This window comes from Anthonomus grandis, chromosome 6 (genome assembly GCF_022605725.1).
Source record: "Anthonomus grandis grandis chromosome 6, icAntGran1.3, whole genome shotgun sequence".
Classification (NCBI taxonomy): domain Eukaryota; kingdom Metazoa; phylum Arthropoda; class Insecta; order Coleoptera; family Curculionidae; genus Anthonomus; species Anthonomus grandis.
In genome coordinates, this window is record NC_065551.1 from 22,421,461 (window position 1) to 22,434,500 (window position 13,040).

Here is a 13,040-nt window from a genome sequence, read left to right on the forward strand (position 1 = left end):
GTATTTCAATATTATGTTCTGTATATATAACTCAGTCATTTTAATATTTAAACCAGGAAGAGTGCTTGAGCCCCCACTTTTTAATAGTATACTTATTGACTTAAGTATCGGGTGAGTTAAGACTGCTGATAGAAAAAGCATTCAGAATAGAATTCGAATTATTTAATTGGTTTCCATTAAGAAAACATATTGTATGGTTTTCCGTTTGATTCCTTTTAATTATTTACCATTGACCAGAAATGTGTTTTTCAAGTTTTTAAGTTTAATAGATAAAGTTGGGTTATGCGGAACCCCATGTGTTAAAATAATAATAGCCGCCTTAACGTCGCAATTATATTTGCAGATCAAATTCAGCACTACATTCCTACAATTTTTGTCTTATATCTGATTATGTTAAGTCAATTTTGTAAGTTCCAAAAAGGACTGGAAAGCATTGATGCAAGCGTCTGTGAAGCCTTAATCTAAATAGCGTACATAGGAAGGGATATTAAAGTCCTCCACTATATTACAAGGTACTTAGTTTTTTACTTTGAGTAAAATCACTACGATATCTTTAGAACTCGAGAAAACTAGAATGCCAATATAAGCTGAAATAAAGATATGGCTTTTTTATTTATTGTACATTTTTGCGGCCTTATGTTTTTGCTAACAAGCAGAAATACTTTCAGCCCTAGAGATACATGGCATATATCTATCAACTCTGTAATAAAGAATATATTTTCTAGGTATAATCTCAATATCATAGATGGTATCATTCCGACAAATGTCTGATAAAGCTAAGATGTCATAATTGAACAGAAAACTCAATTATCTCTGTTGCTTTTGATCGCATATCATTCATATTTTGGTAATAAATTACTACACTTCTAGATTCAATGTTTAATTGGAGGACTGGAACCATAATGTATATTGACGCTAGGTGGGGACTTAATAATCGGTGCTATATTTGACTTGACATATCATAATTTGTACATCTAAATCTACTAACGTACCTTAAAATTACATTACTTTACACTAACTTCATTTTGTGCAACACCGACGACGCTTCCATTCTATGTTGATTTTTTGCCTTTAATAAAAAATACTATTTGTAATGACATCTATTTCAAGTAGCATGGTAAACTTGGCGTTTACAACTTTTGGTTTCCTAATAATTTTTTTTTTTATTTTATTTTAGCTCTTGATTCTTAATAAAATTTAATTTTTCATTTGATTAAATTCTTACTCACTTATCCCATCACTTTTATTCTATGCTCCAAAAGTCTTGTAATATCCACGGTATCCCTTATTTTCAATTAAATCTGTTCCTTTTATTAGATGGATCTTTTATATTCTCACACTTAGAAAAAATAGCTTAATTTTTATTGAGGTTCTCTTATAAGTAGTAACCGTACACCTATATCGATAGGGGTTACTTTTTATTATTTACTCTCTTTCATTTTCTTCTTTCGTTCTTCGTTGTTGAATATCTTTTTTCTAAATTTCTGTTTAATAATTCGAACTTTGTTATCAATTTTAGAAATTTGGAAATAACACAATGTCACCGCCGACTATTCATAAATATTTATTAAAATATTCATCTAAGCATTCATCAACAATAAAATTATATATTTTTAAATATTTGTGTAGGGGAGATGGTTTCGTTTCATGGTTGTCCACTTCCCTTGAAGTGGACAACCCATGAAACGGACACATCGGTTTATGCATGTTTGGTTGTATACCTACCTATTTCTAATGCTTACTGTATATTAGTTGATCGTATAACACGTGGTGGTGTTAGTATCGGTGCGCCGGCGTTATCGTTTGGTATTAGTACACTCAGTGAAATATTTGTGGCAAGCAAAGTAAATATTTACCTGTTTTAAGAATTTATTTAGACTGGATATTTTTGAAGATATCCGAGAGATTGTTGTGTTGGTTCTTTGCTTACTAGGTCTAGTTTCACCCAGGTATGTTGATCTCATTTATATTTTAAACCATAAAAGTAAAAATACGGGTTTACTTTAAAGTAAATAAATCCATGAATTGGACACCAACGATATCCATGAATCGGACGTCCGATTCATGGGAACCGGAGTGTCCGATTCAAGAAAACAAGGAATAAAGTTCTGGGTAAAATAGTTGACCGATTTTTTTCTTTTAGGCTTGGCTTGTTATGTCAAAGCGAACAAGAAAGACTGACGAAGAAATTCGTGAAGCTGTAGATGCAGTTGTAAACCAAGATTTGTCGATTCGGAGTGCAGCTAAAAACTTCGGCATTTTAAAGTCTTTATTAGCTGTACTTGTAAAAAAAGCGAAAAGTGCACCTGGCAATGAATTTGTTTACAACCGCAATATTGGAAACAGAAAAACTTTTTCGGCAGAACAGGAACAAGTATTAGTTTCTTACCTTAAAACAACATCGAAAATGTGTCATGGCTTAACTACCACGCAAACAAGAGAGCTTGCATACCAGTTTGCTTTGGCGAACCACATATCTATTCCACCACAATGAAAAAAAATTCTAAAACTGGAATTCACTGGCTTCATGAGTTTATGAAACGCAATAAGGATTTGTCGCTCCGTCAGCCAGAAAATACGTCTTTAAGCAGAGCATCTAGTTTTAATAAATCAAACGTAGGCACCTTTTTTTCAGAATTAGAAAGGTTGTACAAGAAATATGGGTTTTCAGCCAACATGATTTGGAACCTGGATGAAACCGGTTGTATGACAGTTACAAAATCACCAAAAGTTATAGCAGTAAGGGTTTTTATAAATTGCATCTGCCGAAAGAGGAACGCTTATGACCACACTTTTTTTTATAAATGCTGCCGGCAGATCACTGCCACCTGTATTCATGTTTCCTCGGGTTTATTTTAAGGATATTATGCTTAAAGATGCACCGACAGGGTCGAAAGGGTTTGCAAATCCATCTAAGTGGATTACAGAAGAAATTTTTGTAGAGTCTCTAAAGCATCTTGTTAACCATTTTAAACCCACGAGTGAAGATAAAGCTTGGATTATTATGAATAACCACATTAATCATGTGAATATACAAGTAATTAATTTTGCAAGGGAAAATAATATAATCATTTTAACACTCCCTTCCCACTGCAGTCACCATATGCAACCACTTGATGTGACAGTTTACGGCCCTTTTAAGGCAAGGTACAAAGTAGCATTAAATAATTGGCTTGTCTCAAATCCTGGCAAAACCGTTAGTCTATACGAAGTTGCAGGATTTGTTAATGTTGCATATAGTGAATCGTTTTCAATAAATAATATTTGTAAGAGCTTTCTGAAAACAGGAATATATACATTTAATTCATAAATATTTACTGAAGACGACTTTCTGGCATCATCTTTAACCGACAGGCAAAATCCTTGCAACAAAGAAATCCAAGAACAAGACCAGAAGTCCAATGATTTATCTGAAGTTGGAGGATTGAACATAGTTTCTCAGTCAACTTCTAACTTGAACACTTCAAATTCCTATGGGCAGACCACCAAGTTTAACAGCACCTGTTTGGAATTGATCCCCTCAACTAGCTCTGACCATTCTAGACCTTGCTGTTCTAAAAGTGTGGAGAACTTAAATCCATCAATTACATTACAAGGTCGAGCTGAACTAAATCTAATTTCACCTGAAGTTCTTAGACCCTATCCAAAAGCAATGCCACGGAAATCAGTCCGAAGTAAAAGAAAAAAGGGAAAAGCACTGTTAAAAAAACTGACACTCCCGAAAAAGATGAACTTATGAGAGCATTTGAGGAAAAGGCGAAGAAACGAAAAACAAATTAGGCTTTCAAAAAGCAAAAGTATCAACAAATAAAACTAAAATGAATATAAAGTTACCAAAAGTTGCTAAAAATGATAACGATTCTGATACTAATATATCCTGGGAAATATCACTACACGATGAGTTTCCGATACCTGCTAACCAGAAGAATTGTGTGAAGAAATAATGGAAAAGAATAAAGATGATTCATGTGATCGAGAAGAAGAAAAGGAAAATTCGGTTTGTCCAATCTGTTAAGGTGAATATCAAAACAGCAAAGAAGAATGGCTCCAGTGCAAACTTTGCACGAAATGGGCTCACAATTCTTGTGGAGTTCTTGGAAAGTTAAATTTTTTCTGTTACAAATGTTTTTAAATTTGTATACTGTTTTGTAATCAGTTTATTATAAAAACCGTATAAAAATCGTCTAGTGTCCATTTCGTGGGAACAACCGTCCGTTTCATAGAAACCTGTTCATGAATCGGACACTTCGTAAACAATAATAAAAATAAAATTTAAGCATCTTGACTTATCTTTTTATAACTTTTAAGTGTAGAAATATTAAGCCTGATTTTCTGACAAGTGTTGATATAAATATTTCAATTCCTCAATGAATCGTTTAGCTGCTAGAGCCATTCCAATAAAAATTTCCAGTTCAAGGGAACTCTCCTCTATGTTTTTTTAGTTTTGAATTAAAATTTAGTTTTTAAAAAAAAATAATATTTTGTCAAGGAATAAGGGCAACTAAAATTAATCAATAAGAGCATAAAATAGAATCTGTATATTGAAAATATAATACTTACTTAATTATACAATTCGACTCTTAGCTTTAAGAGGCTGGATTAGGAGGATAGTATATTTGCATATTGAAGTTAATAAAAAAGAAGGTTTTATTAAATGATTTTTTTGCAGAACTTTGATGATGTTTCAGTTATTTATAAAATTTAAAATTTGACGGAAAAAATTGAATATATTTTTTTTTAATTTTTGACCGCTATGCTCTGAAACATTAACTCTGATATTTACTTTGCTCATATATTTATTTTAAATTTCAATATCTGTATTTAAATTTTGCTTCTCTTTAGTTTTTTCGAAATATTTGACCGGTTTTTAAGTTTTTGAACTTTCTAGTTTTTGAAATAAAATTAATGAACTGATACTTGTAAGTAACTATTATGATGATATTTTTATTTGATTTAAGACTCTTTGGCTTTTATTACATTTTCACTTAAATAAAATTTACTTACTTTAATCGATTACTTACTTTTTTATTACAGCAATAACAAAATACAAATTCAAAAGTACAATAAAATGTATTATCGGTTAAAATAGAACTATATGTCAGTCAGTATCTGCATTGATACCAAAGCGGGAATAAAAGAGTGACATTATGGACCATTTCGCATCCCGCTTTTGGTACCTGTAGAGGCGCCCCCCTCTTACGCACTTCGCGTAAGTGGGCAATTTAAATTGTGCCTTTTTACTGATGATTTTCTTCGCCATATAAAACGAATTCTAAAAGATAGAGACGTAATTTGTGTGAGTGCACTCGAAATGAAAATGTTTTACGACCATCTAAAATAAATGACTTTGTTCAACTTCGTAGAGCCTAATAGGGACGATTTGTTGGTGCAAGAGCATGTTATTTAACTTTTTCTTGCTAGAAGAAAAGAAAGTTGGACTCTGAGCGACATAAACATATCCTGGCTTACTATAATTTGCCTTTTTTTCACTATCTTTATTTTATTAGCCTCCTATGTTACCTAAATAATATTAAGTTTACGAGTTCTGCGAGGCATAAAATTAATTTACCTTTAAAGAGAATTCATGCACATCTTTTAAAGTATAACTAAAGGACTCACGTCTCTCTATTTTTGTTGCTTTTCATTGACAAAACCAGGCTGTTCATATTTGCAACTGGAAATTGTACGCCACTTGTATGCGCTTTAAAGTTTTCTTAAGTACCGGCGTAATTATTAAACTTCTAAAGCTAACTGAAATGCATTCACTATTACGTTATGACTTTAAGTTCTTAATTTAGATTTTAATGCTTTACGTCTTTCAGAAAATCTGGGATAATTAGTGATTTTAATTACCTTTCTGGCAATTTAGGTGTTTATAGAGCATTATATTTTTGTTATTATATAAAGAAAGAGTAATTGTTACAAAGAATAAAGTTTTAAAAATATTAATAATTCGCATGCTTGACGTAAGGATTTGACAAAATTAAAAAAAAGGTAAATCTATTTTTTTTAGTATTTTGTTTATAGATGCTGGTTGCTAAAAATATTATCCAAATATGTATCGAGATTCCTGTAGTAATTGATTTTTTGAAAATATTTTTGAATTGAAAATTATAATAAATTATTTTTATATGCAAAGAAGTTTGTAATATTTAATCCTAGTTCATTCACCAATAATATTTAAAAAATATTGGATTTAGAATAAAATTAAAAAGGATTAAAAAAACTAGAAATATTCCTTGTATCACTACATTCTCTACTCAATACCTCAATAATCTAAGAAGAAGCCTATAAGATATTATTTTAAGCTATATATTATAAATTAATTATGGGGAAATGGTTGGTTTATGACATAGGTTTTAGGAAAAATTTGAAGGTAATAGATTTTAAAAACTATGCAAATCCCTTCAAAAAAAATTATGTTTTAAGGTCACAGAGAGACACTGTTATTGTAAAAAAAATATGTGCAAGTCTTAAATAAATCTTTTAGGCTTAGTATCAATTAAAAAGTACAAAGAGTTTTATCTATTATTTTTAATAAAACATCCACTTTAAGTTTTATAAAATAATTTATTTTAATATCTTTCCTAGCCTTAATAAATAGATCAATCCTAGTCACTAAGTCACTTAAAAAAGTAATATTATTATTATTTAATACAGAACTGCGAAAATAAGTTCAGCTGCTAATTTAACGCTCCAGCCATTATGATGAAAACAAGCCAAGTGGCCTTCATTGTTATCAGTAATTTTTTATCTTTTCTTAACACGTTAAGCGCCAGCAAAAAAAATTGCAATTTTCAATTTTGGACTAACCATAAATTTTGAAAGATATCATGATAATAAATACCTTAACATTAGTAATTGTTGAATTATTGACACATTTTTATAAATATTGACAGTTATTGACAGTTGGTCCCATGGGACCAACGCGGTCTGGCGAATGCAAATTTTTAACGCGGGACCGTTGGTCCGCGTGGTGGGAGGTGAGTTATTGCATCATTCTGTTTCTCGTGCATATTGGTAGCGCATGTGTCTAATTCTTATCTTTGCAATTTTGTTGTACCTGTGCTTGTTATAACGTGAGTTTTAAGTGGTTCATTGGAAATATAAAGGTAAGTGAATATAATATGCTTTTTTTGTGCTAAAGGTTATTTTTACGATCCTATGAACATCGCACATCGGAATAGCTTGAACAATATTATATTTATATTTTACGGTTGTTCTAGCAAGTTTGTTTTTTTCTAGATGTCTGAAAACAAACGTGATAGAAAACGAGCACTAAGGCCCGATGAACTTGAGGCATTAGCTTTGAGGTTGGACATGTCAGATGAAGATTGTAGCAGTTTCTATGACTTTGATGCTGATCCATGTTTTGAGCCGACTGATTCAAGTTCTGAGACTGACTCAGAAGCTGAACGAATTGTTCCAAAGCCACATTTGAAAAAGCTTTGTTTACCAAAACCAACTGAAAGTGAATTTGAACCTTTAACCTCTACGAGTTCAGCTAATTTAACTGAAATTATTCTTCCAGAAAATCAGACTGTTGAGCATTTGTTTCCTGGAAATCCTTGTAAAACTGTTTTACCGTCAGTTGCTGATAATATAACTCAAGTTATTCAACACATTGACAATGATCCTGAAGATACGGTCGATACAGATCAGAATAATGTCAGACATTTGCAAAAGGAATAGGGTCCTCCAACCGGAAATCAGCCAAAACTTGCATTCAATGGAGGCACAGGAGGGGTTGAACCAAACGTAGCAGCCTTGTTAGCACCCGACTGTACCGCTGGTACTGTTTATTCTGCTTTGATTGACGATCGAATTCTACAGATGATCGTCGATCAGACTAATTTATATGCCACCCAACAACTCCTAGGGAACGATGCAGCTCCCGGATCTCGACTTCATTCTTGGAATCCAGTTACCATTCAAGAAGTAAAAACTTTTCTAGGCTTGGTAATGTGGATGGGTCTCGTAAAATTGCCCTCTATAAGAGATTATTGGAGCCAAGACCCATTATATCATGTTCAATTTGCAAGAACAAAAATGACCAGAAACAGATTTGAACTAATTCTAAAGATGTTTCACTTTGCAGATAACTCCGCTTGTATACCAGGAGATCGTCTGCATAAAATCCAACCTTTAGTAGATATATTGGTTGAAAATTTCCAAGCACTTTACATACCAGGGGAGTATATGTGTGTGGACGAGACCATGGTCCCATTCAGGGGACGGCTTATTATGAGACAATACATGAAACAAAAACGGCACCGATATGGAATCAAACTATTTAAGCTGTGTGCTGGAATGGGTTACACCTACAACCTAAAAGTTTATTGCGGTAAAAATTTAGAAATAGAAAAAACTGTACCAACGGACATCGTTTTATCTTTGGGAAATAATTTACTGCACGAAGGTCGTACTATGTGCACTGATAATTGGTATACTTACCTAGATATAGCTAATAAACTCTTAGATGCGAATACACATTTGATTGGAACTTTGCGCTCTAATCGAAAGGGTTTGCCTAAGAGTGTCGTAACAAAAAAATTAAAAAAAGGTGAAATTATTGCTGAAGAAAATCACAGAGGAATTACGGTTCTAAACTGAAAAGATCAGCGCAATGTTCTTATGTAATCTACGAGACATTCCAGTGAAATAGTTGAAGTTGGATGCAGAGGAGGAACCAAAGTCAAACCAAAAATGATAATCGACTATAATGCTGCAAAATCATCAGTCGATTTATCGGACCAAATGGGCGCCTATAGCAATCCTTTACGTAAAACCATAAAGTGGTATCGTAAGTTGGCATTTGAACTTTTGCTTACTACTTCTGTAGTAAATGCACATATAATTTACAAAGAAATTTCCGGCCAAAATATATCCATCGTTGATTTCAAAAAGGAACTGGTTCGTCATCTAACTGAGGTAGTTGATAATGGTGATCGTGAACTATCAATTGATATTTCTAAAACCAGGCAACATGAATTAAAAGCCAAAGAAGGAAAAAAACATGAAGTAAGACGCATGTGCGTAAACTGTTACAAAGAATTATCCCAAAAAGAAGGTAGGAAGGCAGCACAAAATAAAACAAAAAAAGTTATTACTTTTTGTCAATCATGTGATGGAGAGCCCTTTATGTGTCTCAATTGTTTCAATAAGCTTCACAAAAAAAATTAAAACGTGATGTGTTTATTGTTAGCTTTGATAAATAAAACATTTTGTACAAAAATATTTTTATATACATACCTGTCATTTATAATGGACCACATAGGTAACCCGAAAACAAAAATCATACCCCGCATATTTTTTGCAGTCTATATGACCGCGACGGTCCTTTTTAATGATTTAAAGCATATAAAAGGGGACCTACGGACAGTAAGCGATGTTCAAATTTATAACACATTGTAGGTCCCATCGGACCAACAAGGTCAGTTCTGACCCAAATGCCGTAGGTCCCATGGGACCGTCATGGCGCTGAACGTGTTAACCTTGCCATTTTTAGGAAACTTGGCAACATAACGATGTAGACCAGACCACTTATTGCTCCAACATTCATAATAATTAGGTATCTAAATAATTGTTTTACCCGAATAATGTACCTACTTTAGGCACAAAACTCCTAGAAATGAGCAGTGATACTATAACGACCAAAATAAACATGAATAAACTGTTCCTAACCCAGCTGAAGTGGGAGGATAAAACACTGTTTCGCTTTACCCTCCCAGTTCCACTAATAAGTTAGTATAGTATACTGACGGACCAAAGATAGATAATGGAACAGGAGCAGGAATATATGGCCTTAACCCAATACTTAACTTGTTTGCATCACATAGAGATGTGCCTAAGAGCAAACTTGAAAAGAGGCTATGTCAGTAGAGACACAACAATCTTTATAGAGAGTCAAGCCTTAAATATATAACAAACAAATATATAATAACAACAATAAACAAAGCATAAAATCTCTAACATGCGCAAACATAAGCTTCAAATTAGCTGGAATTGTTTGGAATACCTCCTAAGTCTGGCAAACTATAAAAGGAAATCCCTGGCTTGGGTACCGGGACATACAGACCTAGAGGGCAAGGAAAAAGAAAATTTCGTAGCAAGGTGAAGATCTGAAAGACCAATTTTAGTCCCTGAACATGTATTTAATATAACAAAAACCTCTATCCATTGCAGTCTCAAAAAGTGGACTAAAGAGACTCACGGAAACCTCTAGAACAAACTACCGGAGCTAAATCTTGGTAAAATAATGATGAAAAGTCTATCAGCCAGTTTTAATGGTGAGATACTAAAGCTCAGTAGAAGCTAAGTCAGATTAGTGAAAATACTACTCACTGAGCACTTCACACTGATGCATCAGCTTCATAGTGGCCTGCACTCGATCGCTGGAGAAAACAAAACCAACAATAACTTTCACCAGAAGGAAAACTCATAGAAAAAAAGTAATAAAAAGGCTACTGTGCTCAGCAAAGATAAGTGACCTTTTCAATTAGGAAACCTGCAACAAGGGATATCAAAAGCATTCGGCTGCAGTATCGGGGATTCATTAAAAATAAGAGCTTGTTCTATTGCAAGAGCAAATCAATCAATCAATGAATCTTGGATTTTTGTTCCTTTTCTAGTTTATTTATTTTAACTTTGTCCTTTACGAAGAGATCTAAAGGATTTATTTTCGTAATTACTTCAAGTGCTTCTGTGGTCTCGCAACCGTTTGATATGCAAAAACGATTACTAGTGCCAGACTTGTTTACTCGATTTAGTATGTTTTTGTAAAATACAAGTAATTTAAAATCTACGACTATACTTGAGCATTATACAAAATGGCTCCTTTTAACAAGTAAAGGTACTCCTACCCTCGGTATGAGTCATTAATACATTTGACATTTTTAGTCTTTTTTCCACTATTTTTCTAATATGTGTAATCATATTTAGGTTTTTATCTAGCGTGATTCCGAGGTATTAAATGTCTAAATTACGTATGTGTTTGTCCTGGACAACTAAATCTATGTGACTTAAGTTTTTTGGCAATCGCAGGGTAATTGTCTCTACTACCACCATTATTGTTAACCACTACAGATCCTGATTTAGTAAGTTTGCCAACGTCTTTGCAGCCGTAATTGCCAAATCATCCGCGTATGAAAGTATACCAAGAAAAAGAAAACGTATACCATATACACGTTTTCTTTTATTTGGAGGCATATAATCTTGTTATAAAAAACATTCCATTGAGTGAGACATAAGATAGAGCCTTGAAAAACACCACAGCTCATTTCATTAGAAGGCATTATTTTTCTACCTGACAAATCATTTCTTAACAGTCTTATTTGATATATCGAGATTTTTCCTGTCTTTACTGTTTTAGTAATTTTTTCCCGTGGAACTGAGTTAAATACATTTTTCGCACCATTCTCTATGTTAATATTTTTTTGCTTTAATTGCCTCTATAATCACCTGTACTAGCTATATAGCATTAGTTATCGATCTGCCCTTCGTAAACCCAAATTGTTTCGATGATTGAATTATTTATTTTTCATCTGTCTGTAATTTTGCCATTCCTTCCGTTGCCTTTTGAGTTTTTCTATATTTACTAAATTTGCTACTTTCAATGATGTCAAAAAGTATCCTTTTCTCTAACATTGAACATAAAAATTGACAAAAAACTTTAAATTGCCCTCAATGTATGCTATAATGATTCCTGCTGCAATTTCGTCAGGTCCAGTTACCTTTCTTTTTTTTATTCGCTTAATGGCTGCTATACATTTTTCTTACTCTCCCTTCCTTTGGCTTTTGTTACCTTTTTTCTTATATCACTACATTCGAAATGTTGAACTGCAATCTTTTTATTGCCATTATCAAATAGAAATCTTTTAAAATATTTGCAATACTTTTTCTCGATATGTCCAACAATATATTTAGGCATTTAATATCTTTCTATAGATTATTTTGGTTAGATATAGGTACACATTTATTTGACATTTTACTGTTTAAAAATTTCTCAAACTTAACATTCTTTTTCTATATGAATATCAGAGGTTCTAAAGAAAAGCTGATAGTATTATGATCACTATGGCTTTCGGTGCAATTAATTCTTTAATTGGTCGGTTAGCTTCTTACATGCGCCTACTTTGTGGGCTGTAAAATCTATTATTCAAAGCCCATTATGACTGATATATATTGGCGATACACTCTGATTAAATTATTTGCGGTAATCCAGCCTTCTGGCATTTTATTTCTATTATTTGCATTTTGGGGTCAATAATATATGTATTTGCATAAAGGTCACTGCCAATAAATGAACTCTTTTTAAATTTTTTACCACACTCTTTTAAAGCTAATATGTTTCTTTTAACAGAGTTTAATATAAAGACACTTTTATACAAAAAACTCTTTTAATATTGATACGGTAAAATAAAAAAAAAACTATAATATGATATTTGCTCTTAATTCATATAAAAAAATAATTTTTTTAATAAAAGTTAATTCCTGTAAAGCATTTAAAAAGAATGTTAAAAACTCAGCACCCATATAGCAACTATTATCCCAGGCAATATGTACCCTTTTTGGCCGTACTCAAATATTGTCAAATTAAAAATTCCAATTCTAGGCTTGAGTGGAAAAACAATAAAAAATATCTTGTACCTACAATAATATTAGTCCCAAACATTTAATTATAAACTTATTGAGTTTTATAGTACAGTGAAAATGTTAATTCTATAATATATTTAAAAAGATTATAAATAAATTGTATTAAATATATAAAAAATAAATCAAATGTTTAAAAACATTTAGCATTAAAAATTTGTAGGTAGCAAATTCCGCTTTAGGGAAGAGTCATATACTAAATTTAAGGCTTCATTCCAATTTAAAAAAAACATAAACATATTTGTAAAAATGTTTTGTACCCTTTACATGCACACGATTAACTTAGTAGAAATAAATAGAAAGTTTAAAAAGGCCTTATAAATTATAAAAACATACCAAAATTAAATTAATTTTAAAATATTTAATGCCTATTTAAAATTCATCTTAAA